This window comes from Carcharhinus amblyrhynchos, chromosome 9 (assembly GCF_965287045.1).
Source record: "Carcharhinus amblyrhynchos chromosome 9, sCarAmb.v2.hapA, whole genome shotgun sequence".
In the NCBI taxonomy this organism is placed as follows: Eukaryota; Metazoa; Chordata; class Chondrichthyes; order Carcharhiniformes; family Carcharhinidae; genus Carcharhinus; species Carcharhinus amblyrhynchos.
In genome coordinates, this window is record NC_137332.1 from 19,694,492 (window position 1) to 19,709,465 (window position 14,974).

General features: G+C 45.2%; 1 protein-coding gene across 1 annotated transcript in view; it reads right to left on the minus strand.

The window, feature by feature from the left end:
• The window catches only part of LOC145347633 (dihydropyrimidine dehydrogenase [NADP(+)]-like), a 710,299-nt gene that overhangs the window by 123,957 nt on the left and 571,368 nt on the right, over positions 1-14,974 (minus strand). The window lies entirely within an intron of this gene.

A 14,974-nucleotide genomic window follows, 5' to 3' on the forward strand; every position in this document is an offset into this window, starting at 1 on the left:
TTCTAACTTGCTCTACAAAAAGAACGTCATCAGTTAAATGAGCATCTGAATACAATATTACATTGCAAGGATTCTGCTTCTTGTTAAGAATTATACAATATGGCTTCACAGTTCACAGCACGAGAGGATGCCAATTTAGTTTCTACACCTATACTGACCTCATATAGAACAGGCAAGCAGCATAATTCTGACATAATGTACTTCCAGCTGTTTTGGGTGGACATCATTAATATGTTTCAATTTTTCTGAAATTAATTAAGGAATTTAAATTGCTTATACTGTCATAGGAGTTATCAATTTTAAATGAGGTATTCACATACAGAGACGGGAGGCGATGGCCTCGTAATACTTTCACTGGACTGGTAAAAGTTTTTAAAGTTTATTTATCAGTGTCACAAATAGGCTTACATTAACACTGCAATGAAGTTACTGTGAAAATCCCCTAATCGCTACATCCGGGGCCAGTTCGGGTACACTGAGGGAAGATTTAGCATGGCCAATGTGCCTAACCTGCACATTCTTTTGAACTGCGGATCATCTGGAGGAAACCCACGCAGACACCGGGAGAACATGCAGACTCCGCACAAAGACTGACCCATGCCAGGAAATGAACACAGATCCCTGGCGCTGTGAGGCAAGAGTGCTAATCGCTATGCCACCTTGCTGCCCTTATTTAGAGACCCAGTGTGTGCTCTGGGAACCCGAACTCAAATCCCACCACAGTAGATGGTGGAATTTAAACTCAATAAAATCTGGAATTAAAATTCTAATGATGACCAGGAAATCATTGTCCACTGTTGTAAAAACACAACTGGTTCACTAATGGCCTTTAGGGAAGGAAATCTGCCATCCTTACCTGGTCTGGCCTACATGTGACTCCAGAGCCACAACAATGTTGTTGACTCTTAAGCGTTCTCAGGGATGGGTAATAAATGCTGGCACAGCCAGCGATGCCCACATCCCATGGACGAATAAACAAAACTAGAGAGAAGCTGATCAGAAACCATTTTAATCCTTTAAGAACAGTTCCTCTTTTCACAGGTCTACAGGTATCCATTTTGGAAAGGCAGAATAATGTGAAGGATGCTGAGAGAATGCAGGAGTGCGATGAGTCAAATAAAATTAATGCAAATGTTGTCAAGCAAGGCTCATTGAAGCAACTGACATCCGAACATGTACAATCATTGGAAACACAGGAACTCATTTTCAAAGTGGTGTGACGTCTGACTAGCAGATCTTGCCTTGTTTAACCAGGGAAGTGGCCAATCTGTCAAGTAGGTCAAGACCATCCAGTAACATGAACAGAAAATTCTTCAGAGCCAATCTGAGGCCTCAGCTATTTACAACTTGGATGAAGAAACTGACTGCACTGTGCCCAAATTTGCTATTGATACAATGGTAGGGTGGAAAGTAAGATGTGAGGAGGACATAAAGGGCAGAATTTTCTCATCCCATCTGCCACAGGAATCGTAGCAGCCAGGACACGGACCTTGCAAAGGTCTGTTGAACTTGGGTGGGATATTCCAGTCTTGGGGCAAGCTCGGCTGGAAAATTCCGCCCATAGTCTGCAACGGAATATAGAGAGGTAGGTGAGTGGGCAAAAACACTGTAAGATGGAGTATAATGTAGGAAAATGTGAGGTCTACTTTGGCAAGATGAATAGAAAAACAGAATATTATTTAAATAGAGGCAGACTGCGGAATGCTGCAGTACAGAGGGATCTGGGTGTCCTTGCACATGAACATTACCATGCTCGTTCAGCCAATAATTAAGGCAAATGAATTGTTGGCCTTTTTTGCAAATGGGAATGGCATATAAAGGTAATGAAGTCTTGCGACAACTATACTGAGCATTACTCAGACTCTACCTGGAGTACAATGCTTTGATCTCCTCATTTGGTTGAATTAGAGGCAGATCTGATGGGGTGCCATAAAACTGTGGGACTGATTTGTCTGAAGGAGATTTCAAACGGATTCCTGAACAATTATTTAAGACTAATTATTTGATTTCACCACAGCATCAAAAATTAAGGACTGATTTCTCAAACATTGGGAGAGGCACTTCTCAGTAAACGTTCCTACTGGGAAACTGGGCGAAACAATGGTTGGCACTGCTGCCTCATAACGCCAGGGACCCAGGTTCGATTCCTGGCTTGGGTCACTGTCTGTGCGGAGTCTGCATGTTCTCCCCGTGTCTGCGTGGGTTTCCTCAGGGTGCTCTCGTTTCCTCCCACAGACCGAAAGACGTGCTGGTTAGGTGCATTGGCCATTCTCCCTCAGTGTACCCAAACAGGAGCCAGAATGTGGAGACTAGGCGATCATCACAATAACTTGCAGTGTTAATGTAAGCCTATTTGTGACACTAACAATTAAACTTTAAACTTGAAAATGTGGAGGCAAATAAAGCATTACTCGCTGGCCCACTGCTTCATGATGACACAAAGGCCTAACTTTTCTGATCAGGTGTGCAACTGCCTAAGAAAAGGCCCAAACCATACCTGCATGGCCCATGCTATACTGTTCTTACGCCAAGTTTAATGATCCAAGTTAATTTTAATAATTCAAGTGAGCGTCAGGCAAAGAAAACATGTGTAATTCAAAGTTTGCCCTTTAATGTTTGGGAATTCATGTTCTCTGACAAGAGTTAAAGCTCAGCAGGACCTTAAAGGGCAGACATTGGGATTGATGAAATTTAAAAACAGCAAGCTTCCGGGGAAAGAATTCTCACCTCAAATGCTCGCTTCTTCCTAGAGTCCCTCCAGCTTACTGGTGTTTGGGAGAGCCAGGTGGGGGCAGTGGAAGGTTTTCTTGATAAACAGGGCACCAACGAATGGGATTATTTCCTGACCCTTCCGAAACGCACAGGAAATTCAAATTCAGAGGGGTTAGTGAGGCACTGGTGGGATCTTCCAGCCCCGTCGTGGGAGATTCGGCAGCCTGTCCACTGACTTTTAGCAGGACTGGACAATCCCAGTGGCAGGTGGGGCTGGAAAATCCCACCTTCTTCTCCATACCCCATTCCAGGTTGTGATCACTTTGTTTGGGTGCCAGCTTTGGCTCAAATGGAAACTTCCTTCTTTCTGAATTCAGAAGTTGAGGGTTCAATCACCACACCAGGAGTTTACCCATGCAATCTCGATGGACACTTCAGTGTGCCATTGAGGGACTGCTGCAGTGTCGAAGGTGTTCATGGAATTTAATGCCCGATTCCCATGGTGTGTTTGGTAAGGCTGGTGGGGGCACATAATCAGACAGGAGGGTGGTGGGTGGTGGGTTGGGACTGCAGTGCCCTTCCGTATCTGCTTTGATTAGGAATGGACTGGGAATGCTCATGGGCAACCTTGTCATCCTGAGGCCAATTGAGGTCCTTAAATGGGCACAATCTTGCCACTGATGGTATTCACACGGGAATCATAATCATGGAGGTTTACAGCATGGAAATAGGCCCTTCGGCCCAACTTGTCCATGCTGCCCTTTTGTTTTCCCACTAAGCTGGTCCGAATTGCCTGTGTTTGGCCCAAATTCCTCTATACCTATCTTACCCATGGAACTATCTAAATGCTTTTTAAAAGACAAAATTGTTCCCGCCTCTGCTATTACCTCTGGCAGTTTGTTCCAGACACTCATTATTCTCTGTGTGAAAACAATGCCCCTCTGGATCCTTTAGCATTTCTCCCCACCCACCTTAAACCTATGGCCTCGAGTTTTAGATTCCCCTAACTTTGGGAAAAGATTTGACTATTTAGCTGATCTATGCCCCTCATTATTTTATAGACCTCTAAGATCACCCCTAAGCCTCCTATGCATCAGGGAAAAGAGTCCCAGGGAAGAGTATAAACCATCCAGGAAGCACAAAAACAAAACCCCTGTCAGAATGCCTGTGGGCTCCCAGAGGGCGCTCACTTGTCCAATGGTACTCAGTGCCTGATTGAGGGACCCACCATCCCAAATGGTGGGGGTGGGGGTGGGATGCTGAGAGCCATTTGCTGCTGATCCTACTTGTCCTCAGAATCTCCCTCTCACCGTCACTCACCTGCATCCTGAGTCCTTCAGCAACCGTGAGCATCGTCTAAATTTCACCTTAATGTCCCAAGATTTGTACTTTAGGTGGATTAGTCATGGTAAATGTATGAACTTTTGGGGATAGATTAGAGGGGGAGGGCCTGGGTGGAATGTTCTTTTGGAGACTCTGTGTAGACTCAATGCACCAAACGGCTTCTTTCTACACAGTAGGGATCCTATGGTTCTATGGGTTCAGGTAGACAAGCCATGCGGAGGTGGGAGGAGGAGTGGTTGGTGGATTTGGAGTGGAGGGGGATGGGAGGCGGAGGGGGATAGAGGTAAGGTGAGTAGATGGGGAAGGGTAGAGTGGATGCTGGGAGGCAGGCAAAGTGGCGAATGAAGGGAGGTTGTCTGATTGCCCTTTAAATATGGCACCCAGACCTTCAATCCCATGAGGGATGTGGGTTGGGAAGTGAGATGAGGGGGGAGGAAAGAGGAAATTGAGGTGATCAGAAGGTGGTGACATGGGGAGCAGCTGGCTCTGTATTAAAATATGATTAATTTACAAAAGTAACTGTTCATTGTGAGCTAACCAATTTTGCAACGGGGCCTCAGACAAGGATTAGACTTTTGATTTGCACCCACGCAAAGAGCAAACACTCTGTTTCAGGCACTGCGCACACATTTATCCGTCCTTACCACAGAATCCCGACAGTGCAGAACAAAGTCATTTGACCCACCAAGTCTGCACTGACCACAATCCCGTGCAGGCCCAATGCCCGTAACCTCACATATTTACCCTGCTGGTCTCCCTGACACTCACTTTGGCCAATCAACCTAATCTGTACATCTTTGGACTGTGGGAGGAAACTGGAGGAAATCCATTGTGACACGGGGAGAATGTGCAAACTCTGCGCAGACAGTGACCCGAGGCGGGAATTGAACCCGGATCCCTGGCGCTGTGAGGCAGCAGTGTTAACCACTGCGCCACAGTTACCAATATGACTGTGGCGAACGTGGGCTTCCGGCCTGCTCCCTCGCGTTACGGCCCCAGGAACAAGCACCGCTGTTTCTACTTCCACCTACAAAGCTCGGCAAGGTCGAATTTCTATGCTCATATGGATCCTGCCACCACTGTCAGGTGGAGCAACAAGGCATTGAAAAATGCTTCACTCAGGGGCCAAAGCATTGCCTTGACAACAGCCTTTAAGGGCGAAATCTCCATTCTTAAAAATGCTATTTTCAGAACACAAAGAGTACAATTAATTTTAGGCTTGCTGCCGTTCTGCTTGATGTGGTCTGTACGACAAATATGATTCAGCGCTCAACAAAGAATTCATTAAATGCCAAGCAACACAAATGCTGAGGTGACTTGAGTTCATCAACACCAATGATTACCTAGTGCTCTCTAAAGCAGTAATAGGTTCTCAGTCTAGTAACTGAGCAATGGTTCATTTGGAAACAATCTTTTCATATAAAGCACAAATAGCTTGAAACCACTGTTCACAATGTCCAATCTCTCAGCTTGTTCACATCAGTTTGCTAACATCATTAATTCACAATAATTATGTCACTGAATCTGAATTGCTTAAATTATTCTCTGCTTCTCCCATCTCTGCACAATTGTTATTGGATTTTCTGTGCATTTTTTAAGTCCACAGTCATTAATGGAGGAGGAAAGGATGGGGAATAATTACATGTCCATAGATGGCTTGAAGGCCTGAACTTTCAGGATGCCGAGAGCTAGGCGCCAGCCATCCTGAGGATCACAGGCCCACAGCCATTGCATGCCCAATTGAGCATTGACTGGCAGCAGTGCCTCTTCTGTCCATCTTTGGATGGAATCAGATTGACCGACAGCTCTCCAGACCCTCCAGGCACAGCGCTGCAGTGGCCAGAAGAGGCACTGCAATGCTGTGCCTGAGCCTAAGTCCCAGGACTGCCCAGGTAGATCAGTAACAAAAGTCCTAGGGGGTGGGAGGGCAGGGAATGCCCTGAGAGTTCGGGAGGGGGCGATCTTGAGGTCGAGGATAGGCGGGGGGGGGGGGGGTGAGGGGAAGGAGGAGGTGGGAATTAAGTGAGGGAGCTCTGGTGTTCCCAGGTCCCTGAGAGGAGGGCACCCCAAATCTGTCAGCCTTCAGATTGAGGCATTACCTCCCCCCCTCAAACTTCACCTCCCACCCAAAATCAAAAAAGTTCATTTTTACTATTCCTCACCTTGATCCAATCGGCGCCCGTCAGCCTAAAAATTGAGGCCAGGCCGGCAAAAACCCATTTGAGGCTTTAATCAAAGAGTAGGCGGGGTTCCCATCTGTCTGCTTTACCGTGAAATTATATCTATGTTGGGAGCGTGGAATTCCACAGGGAATCCCGTCCATGCAATTTTATACCACCCCACACTCCCTCTCCCCCCAAACCCATAACTTCAAACCCTCCTGAGGACAAAGATCAAAATTCTGGCCCCATTTGTTCAGTTTTGTGCATTTGCTTCTTAAGTTAGGACATGGCATGTGGGGAGAAGATGATAATATTCAGAAAATATTGCACCTATTAACCCAAAGAAACTCTGGGATTGGAGTTGGTACGCAAAAGGATCATGAAAGCATTGCAAATCCAAAACCAAATATGAGATATAGTGTAAGCGTACAAGAATGAAAATAGAGAATACAACAGTGTGCATCGCAACCTAGGATGGATTTTCTGTGTCTATATAGGTCCCATTTTCTTCTCTGTGTCTTTGTTTTGCTATAGCTGCTGTGATCCTATCTCCAAGCCACATTTGGTCAAAGATGATCACTGCTGGAAATGAAAGCACTGCTCCAATGGGGCCCTGCGGAGGGGGGGAGCAGTTTGAGGGCCATTTAACAGGCTGCTGCCAGGTGGCCTGCCCTTCAGAGCTGCCAGCCCAATACAGGGCCGGTAGTACCACGGCTAGCGCTGGACAATGCTGAGGCTGCATCATGACAGAGATGATGCCTCAATCCTGAGGCATCCTTGAAGACAAGTTAGCTTTTTTTTGGGAGGGGGGGTTGGCAGAGGGTTGCTGGTATGAGGCAGGCAGGCTCTGGTGATCAGGAATGGCAGTGTTTGTACTGGCAGTACCACCCTGGGCGTGGGGTGGCGTTCGCCACTGGTGGTCCGTCTTTGGGACACAAAGCCCACATCATGGAGATCTACCATCCCCACACCAGGAAACCATTGCGAGACCACACAAATAGAGGGAAACCTACATAGGCAAAATGCCTGCCAGAGTGGGAAATGGATTGGGCGACTAAATGGCTCAATTATCTGCCCGGTGGGCAGCACGGTAGCACTGTGGTTAGCACTGCTGCTTCACAGCTCCAGGGACCTGGGTTCGATTCCCGGTTTGGATCACCACCTGTGTGGAGTTTGCACATTCTCTTCATGTCTGCATGGGTCTCCGGGTGCTCCAGTTTCCTCTCTCAGTCCAAAGGTGTGCAGGTTAGGTTGATTGGCCATGTTAAAATTGCCCCTTAGTGTCCTGAGATGCGTAGGTTAGAGGGATTAGTGGGTAAATATGTAGGGATACGGGGTAGGGCCTGGGTGGGATTGTGGTTGGTGCAGACTCGATGGGCCAAATGGCCTTTTTCTGCACTGTAGACTTTCTATGAGTCTATGATTCTAGCTGGGTGGAAAACTGGGGAAAGGCCTTCAAGAACAACTCAAGAATGTCTTCCTGAGAAACCATCTCATCACTCATTCCCTCCAGAGTTTCCCCAAAATTTTATTATTTTGTGCCATTAAGGATGTCATTGTGCCATTGCTGTGGAAAGACACGCTGCTCCCTTCCTGATACCTTTGCCCTGCAGACTGCCAACACTCGCACCTTCCAGCCTTTCTCCAGTGGGCTGGGACATCTCAGCTTATTGGCCGAGATTCTCTGACCTCCCAGACGCGTGTGTCCCCGCTGACAGGAGGTAGCGTGTTGCTTGCCAGCGGTGAGATTCTCTGGTTCCACCTCTGTCAATGGGAATTCCCATTGACATCACCCCACACCACTGGGAAACCCACGGGCCAGGGTGCGCTACTGGCGGGACCAGAGAATCCCATCGGCGCGAACGGCCTGAGAATTCCGGCCACTAACTTTTAGCCAAGATAGCACCACTCTGCCTGCTCAATATCCCCAGTAGGATTGACACATTACAGAATGAGAGGACAAATCATTGTACCAATTTATCTTCTTGCAGTCTGTAATGGGAGACAAAACTAAGCATTTTAGTCTAGAAATCTTGGCAAGAACCTGCGAAGTAGGAGCTTGTGAATTCCAATGTCACCAAGGGCAGGGTTTTTAATCTGGGTCCCCACTACTCATCCACAGACGTGCTGTTAAAAAATCTTTTTAAAATGACAAGTTAGTGCCAGTTAGAAATTAATGATAGAAAGATGGATTGTTCTCCTTGAAGTCGTAGCAAAAATCATGCTCAGTGCAAGACTGATTTGAACTTTGTGATTCTACCTGCTGCCTATAGGTGGCTTCAAAGAGCTATACCCAGACCTGCATTGGTGAGGAACTCTCAATGCCCTACTGACATACCATACATCACCATGTATAAGTCGACATGGCATATTGGGCTCCCTTTGAAGGCAAAAATCATGTTTTTGAACATACATGCCATATAGACTGTGAAGCATCCTTTCCGGTTTAATCTCAGCTTGGTATGGCTCCTGCTCTGTCCAAGGCTGCAAGAAACTACAAAGAATCATGAACGAAGCCCAGTCCATGACACAAACCAGCCTCTCAGAACTCCAGCAACACTTCCTGCTACTTCGGAAAAGCAGCCAGCAAGGCTTTGACAAAGGGTCATCTGGACTCGAAATGTCAGCTCTTTTCTCTCCTTACGGATGCTGCCATTCCTGCTGAGATTTTCCAGCATTTTCTCTTTTGGGGGCATAATCAAGAACCCCATGCACTCTGGGCATACTTTCTTCCATCTTCTTCCGTTGGGAAAACAATGCAATAGTCTGAGATCAAGCGCCAACCGACTCAAGAATAGTTTCTTTCCTGCTGCCATCAGATATTTGAATCATCCTGTCACACATTAAGCTGACCTTTCCCTTCATCCTATCTGTAACTGCAACACTATATTCTGCAACCTTGCCTTTCCTTCTCCCTATAGCACATCTTCTTTAAACCTTGCCCCTCGCACTTTAAACCTATGCCCCCTAGTAATTGACTCTTCCACCCTGGGAAAAAGCTTCCGACGATCCACTCTGTCCATGCCTCTCATAATCTTGTGGACTTCTATCAGGTTGCCCTTCAACCTCTGCCGTTCCAATGAAAACAAACCAAGTTTCTCCAACCTCTTCTCATAGCTAATGCCTTCCATACCAGGCAACATCCTGGTAAATCTTTTCTGTACCCTCTCCAAAGACTCTACACCTTTTTGGGAGTGTGGTGACCAGAATTGAACACTATATTCCAAGTGCGGCCTGACTAAGATTCTATAAAGTTGCAACATGACTTGCCAATTTTTAAACTCAATGCCCCGGCCGATGAAGGCAAGCATGCCATATACCTTCTTGACTACCTTCACCACCTGCATTGCCACTTTCAGTGACCTGTGTACTCTCTGCCTATCAATACTCTTAAGGGTTCTGCCACTTACTGTATATTTCCTATCTGTATTAGACCTTCCAAAATGCATTACCTCACATTTGTCCAGATTAAACTCCATCTGCCATCTCTCTGCCCAAGCCTCCAACTGATCTGTATCCTGCTGTATCTTGTATGGTTCTCATCGCTATCCGCAAATCCATCAACCTTTGTGCCATCTGCAAACTTACTAATCAAACTAGTTACATTTTCTGCCAAATCATTTATACATATAACATTGTAACGTTGCTAACTCACCAGCTGCAGCTAAAGAATTCAGTTTTAGTGAAAAACTGGTTTGAGAATGGAAGAAGGAAGCTGCTCCGAAGAAGATGCCCAAGGCCAAATAGGGCAACAGCACAGGGCATGTTTTGGAATGGGTCCTCGAAAATCCTCAACAGAAATGCAATGCTTATATCTGCATTCAAGTGGACCAAATCAAACACTGAGTGCGGCAAACAGTTCAGACCAATAGCTGTAGCTGCTTTATGGTATGAAACTGTTGAGTGTTGTGGCAGAAGACCAAGATTGCTCAGTGAATACTAAAACACCTCGGTGCCAAAGTGACCAGTTCCCAGTGATCCATCATCATACAGTGGTAAAGACGTGTATATACATTAAGTCGCACTGGCAACATGGATGAATTGCCCATGGATTTCTATATGCCCAGCAGCCAATCTGTGGAACAGCATGGTTGAGATAACAGTCTTAGCCAACAGGACAAGATGACAAGATTCACAGTGGTCCTAGCCTTCAAAGGGACAAAATTAAAGCCTATCCTAATTTTCCAACATTAAACCATGCTGAACGTCAGGTTTCCTGCAAGAAATGTTGTGCATGTCCAAAACCCGTTGGATGCACCAGGATGGAATGAAGTTATGGATCAATAATATGTGGGATAGGCATTCTGATGGCCTACGCAAAGCACACAGTTTATTCATGTGAAACACATCGGTCAGATCAAGAGGTGCATGTGACAAAATCACATCCACATTGCCGTTATACCGGGGCGGGATCTAGTGTTCGTGGTTCAACCACTGGTTACGTAACTTTACATGGTATTACATTAATGGTAGGACTCTTGGCAGTGTGGAAGATCAGAAGGATCTTGGAGTCTGATTTCATAGGGTGCTCAAAGCAGTTGCACAGGTTGAAGCTGTGGTTAAGAAGGCATATGGTGTACAGGCCTTCATCAATCGAGGAATTGAGTTTAGGAGTCGAGAGATAATGTTGCAGCTATATAGGACCCTGGTCAGTCCCCACTTGGAGTACTGTGCTCAGTTCTGGTCGCCTCATGACAGGAAGGATGTGGAAACCATGGAAAGGGTGCAGAGGAGATTTACAAGGATGTTGCCTGGATCGGGAAGCATGCCTTATGAGGATAGGTTGAGGAAGCTCAGTCTTTTCTCCTTCGAGACAGACGAAGGATGAGGGGTGACCTGATAGAGGTGTATAAGGTTTTGAGAGGTATTGATCGAGTGGATAGTCAGAGGCTTTTTCCCAGGGCTGAAATGGTTGTCACAAGAAGACACAGGTTTAAGATGCTGGAGAGTGGGTACAGAGGAGATGTCAGGGGTAAGTTTTTCACTTAGAGAGTGGTGGGTGCGTGGGGTGGACTGCCAGCAATGGTGGTGGAGGCGGATTTGATAGGGTCTTTTAAGAGACTTTTAGATAGAACTTAGTAATATAGAGGGTTATAGCTAAGTCTATAGTAATCTCTAAGGTAGGGACATATTCGACACAACTTTGTGGGCTGAAGGGCCTGTATTGTGCTGTAATTTTTCTATGTTTCTATGTTTACAAGCCATCCAAGGATCATGTTCGCACTGAATTAAATGGGTGGATAGTTGATGGAGATAGAAGAAGCTTCACAAAGAGTGGAAATATGCGTGTCTGATGTTTTGTGCAGTTTCATTATCAAACTGTGCGATGCACCAGGTGTCATCATATCATTCAAAAAATGCAGAATATCCAATTCAATGGATGGAGGGAAAGATGATGTGTTGTGGAGGGGTGATTCTGAGAACGTAAGCTCTAATCCAGAGTTGGCTTCTTACAATGGCATCATAGCCAAAGTGACTCAGACTGAATTCGAGATACACTTTGCATCAAATGTAAATGAATTTGATGGTTTTAAAATGCCTTGTTTGTGGTTACAGGTATCTTGGTGCAATAAATTGCTTAAAAAAACCATGCCATATTAACTTTATATAACTTATTGGTATTACATATTTTTTCAACATTACAGAATTTCACATTCAGTTTGAGGCCAAGAAGCTTTGGTCTGGCACTGAAATTTAAATAAAGAGTTGGCTAAAGTGGACAGGGGGAATGGATTGAAGGGTAAGGTGGGAGAGAAGTAATGTCAGAGATTTAAGGAGATATTGCGTAATTCTCAACAAAGATATATTCCATTAAGAAAGAAAGATTCTGGGAGAAGGTTGAACCACCTACAGCTATCTAAGGAAATTAAGGGTGGGATCAAATTGAAAGAAAAGATGTACAACGTTATGAAACATAGAGGCAGGACAGATGATTAGGAAGACTTTTGAAATGAGCAAAGGCTGGGTGATAGGCTAACCAGTCCCATGGATCTGTTAGACTGCATTCAAGGGTCTTAAAAGAATTTTTGGATAATAAGCGATTCTGGTGACCAGGCAGAGAAGTGGAGATGAAGGCAAGGTCAGAACAAACAGGATCTTATCAAATGGTGGCTCAGACTTGAGCAGCTGTAAAATTTATTCCTGTACCTATTTCTTGTCTCCTAATGCTCTGTGGTAGAGAATTCCAAAGGTTCACAAACCTTGGACTGAAAAAATTTCTCCTCATCTCTGTCCAAAATAACTGACAGGTTTTTGCTCTCCAGCGAGAGAAAACAGTTTGGTAACATTTATTCTGAAGTTGCTTAAGAGGTTTATAAGTCTCAACGAGATCACTTCACATTCTTCTAAGCTTTAGGAGTATACATGTAGTCGACTCAATCGCTTATGCGAGGAATCAGCCTGGTGCATATTTGTTGCACTTTGATTTGATTTGATTTATTGTTGTCACATGTATTAACACACAGTGGAAAGTATTATTTCTTGCACGGTATACAGATAAAACATACTGTTCACAGAGAAGGAAATAAGAGAGTGCACACTGTAGTGTTACAGTCATAGCTAGGGTGTAGAGAAAGATCAAATTAATGCAAGGTAAGTCCATTCAAAAGTCTGACAGCAGCAGGGAAGAAACCGTTCTTGGGAGGGTTGGTACGTGGCCTCAGACTTTTGTCCCAGAGGAAGAAGGTGGAAGAGAGAATGTCCGGGGTGCGTGGGGGTCCCTAATTATGCCGACTGCTTTGCCGAGGCAGCGGGAAGTGTAGACAAAGTCAACGGATGAGAGGCTGGTTTGTGTGATGGATTGGGCTACATTCACGACCTTTTGAAGTTCCTTCCAGTCTTGGGCAGGGCAGGAGCTATACCAAGCTGTGATACAACCAGAAAGAATGCTTTCTGTAGTGCATCTATAAGATGGGAGTTGTAACTGACATGCCAAATTTCCTTAGTTTTCTGAGAAAGTAGAGATGTTGGTGGGCTTTCTTAACTACAGTGTCGGCATGGGGGGGAGCCAGGATAGGTTGTTGGTCTGCATATCTAAAAACTTGAAGCTCTTGACTCTTTCTACTCCTTGGTCACTTGGTCCAATGTAAGCATATTCTTCCCTCATAAAGGAAAAGGGCAGCATGATGGCACAGTGGTTAGCACTGCTGCCTCACAGCGCCAGGAACCAGAGTTCAATTCCAGCTTTGGGTGAATGTGTGGAGTTTGCACATTCTCTCTGTGTCTGCATAAGTTTCCTCCAGGTACTCTGGTTTCCTCCCACACTCCAAAGATGTGCAGGTTTGGAGGAATGGCCATTGTAAATATCCCCTTAGTGTCACATGGAGTAGCATGGAAATACATGCAGTGACAGGGATAAGGCTTGAGTGGGATTGTTGTTGGTGCAGGTTTGATGGGCCGAATGGCTTCCTTCAGCACCATAGTGATTCCATTCTATTCTAAAATTATGCACAGTAATCTTGTTATCGTAATTTTAAGACCCTATAATAATTACAAGGAGACGTTCCTTATTCCGTAATAGAATGGGATAGATACCTATCCCTTCATAGTTTCTCTACGATCTTTTTTTAATCATTTGTGGGACATGGGCGTCGCTGGCTGGCCAGCATTTATTGTCCATCCCTAATTGCCCGAGGGCAATTGAGAGTCAACCAAATTGCTTGGGAAATAAGGAAGGGCAGGTGACAAAAGTGTTAGCGAGGGATCACTTTGGAACCAGTGACCATAATTCCATTAGTTATAAGACAGCAATGGAGAATGATAGGTGTGGCCCAAAAGTTCAAATTCTAAATTGGAGGAAGGCCAATTTTGATGGTATTAGGCAGGAACTTTTAAAAGTTAATTGGATGAGTCTACGGGAAGGCAAAGGGACGTCTGTTAAGTGGGAGGCTTTCAAAAGTGTGTTAACCAAGGTTCAGGGTAAGCACATTCCTCTTAGAGCGAAAGGCAAGGCTGGCAAAAATAGGGAACCCTGGATGACTCAGGATATTGAGGCCTTGGTCAAGAAGAAGGAGGCACATGACATGCACAGGCAGCTGGGATCAAGTGAATCCCTTGAAGAGTATAGAGGGTGTAGGAGTAAAGTTATGAGAGAATTCAGGAGGGCAAGAAGTGTTTTGGCAGCTAAGGCAAAGGAGAAACCAAAGAGCTTCTTCAAATACATAAAGGGCAAAAGAGTAACAAGGGAGAGAGGAGGCCCTCTTAAAGATCAACAAGGTCATCTATGTGTGGATCCACAAGAGATGGGTGAGATCCTAAATGAATATTTCTCAAGAGTATTTACTGTTGAGAAAAGCATGGATGTTAGGGAACTTGGGGAAATAAATAGTGATATCTTGAGGAGTGTATATATTACAGAGGAGGAGGTCTGGAAGCCTTAAAGTGCATCAAGGTAGATAAATCCCCAGGACCTGGTGAAGTGTATCCCAGGACATTGTGGTTGGCTAGGGAGGAAATAGCTGAGATATTTGAATCATCTATAGTCACGGTGAGATGCCTGAAGATTGTAGGGTGGCAAATGTTGTATTTGTTTAAAAAGGGCTGCAGGGAAAAGACAGGATCTGCAGACATTCAGAGATGCAAGGGCTGATTAGGGGCAGTAGCATGGCTTTGTGAATGGAAAATCATGTCTTTTGAAGGGGTAACCAAGAAGATAGATGAGCTCATTGCAGTTGATGTTGTCTACATGAACTTCAACAAGGCCTTTAACAGGGTACTGCGTGATAGGTTGTTGCATAAGGTTAAATCTCACGGGATCC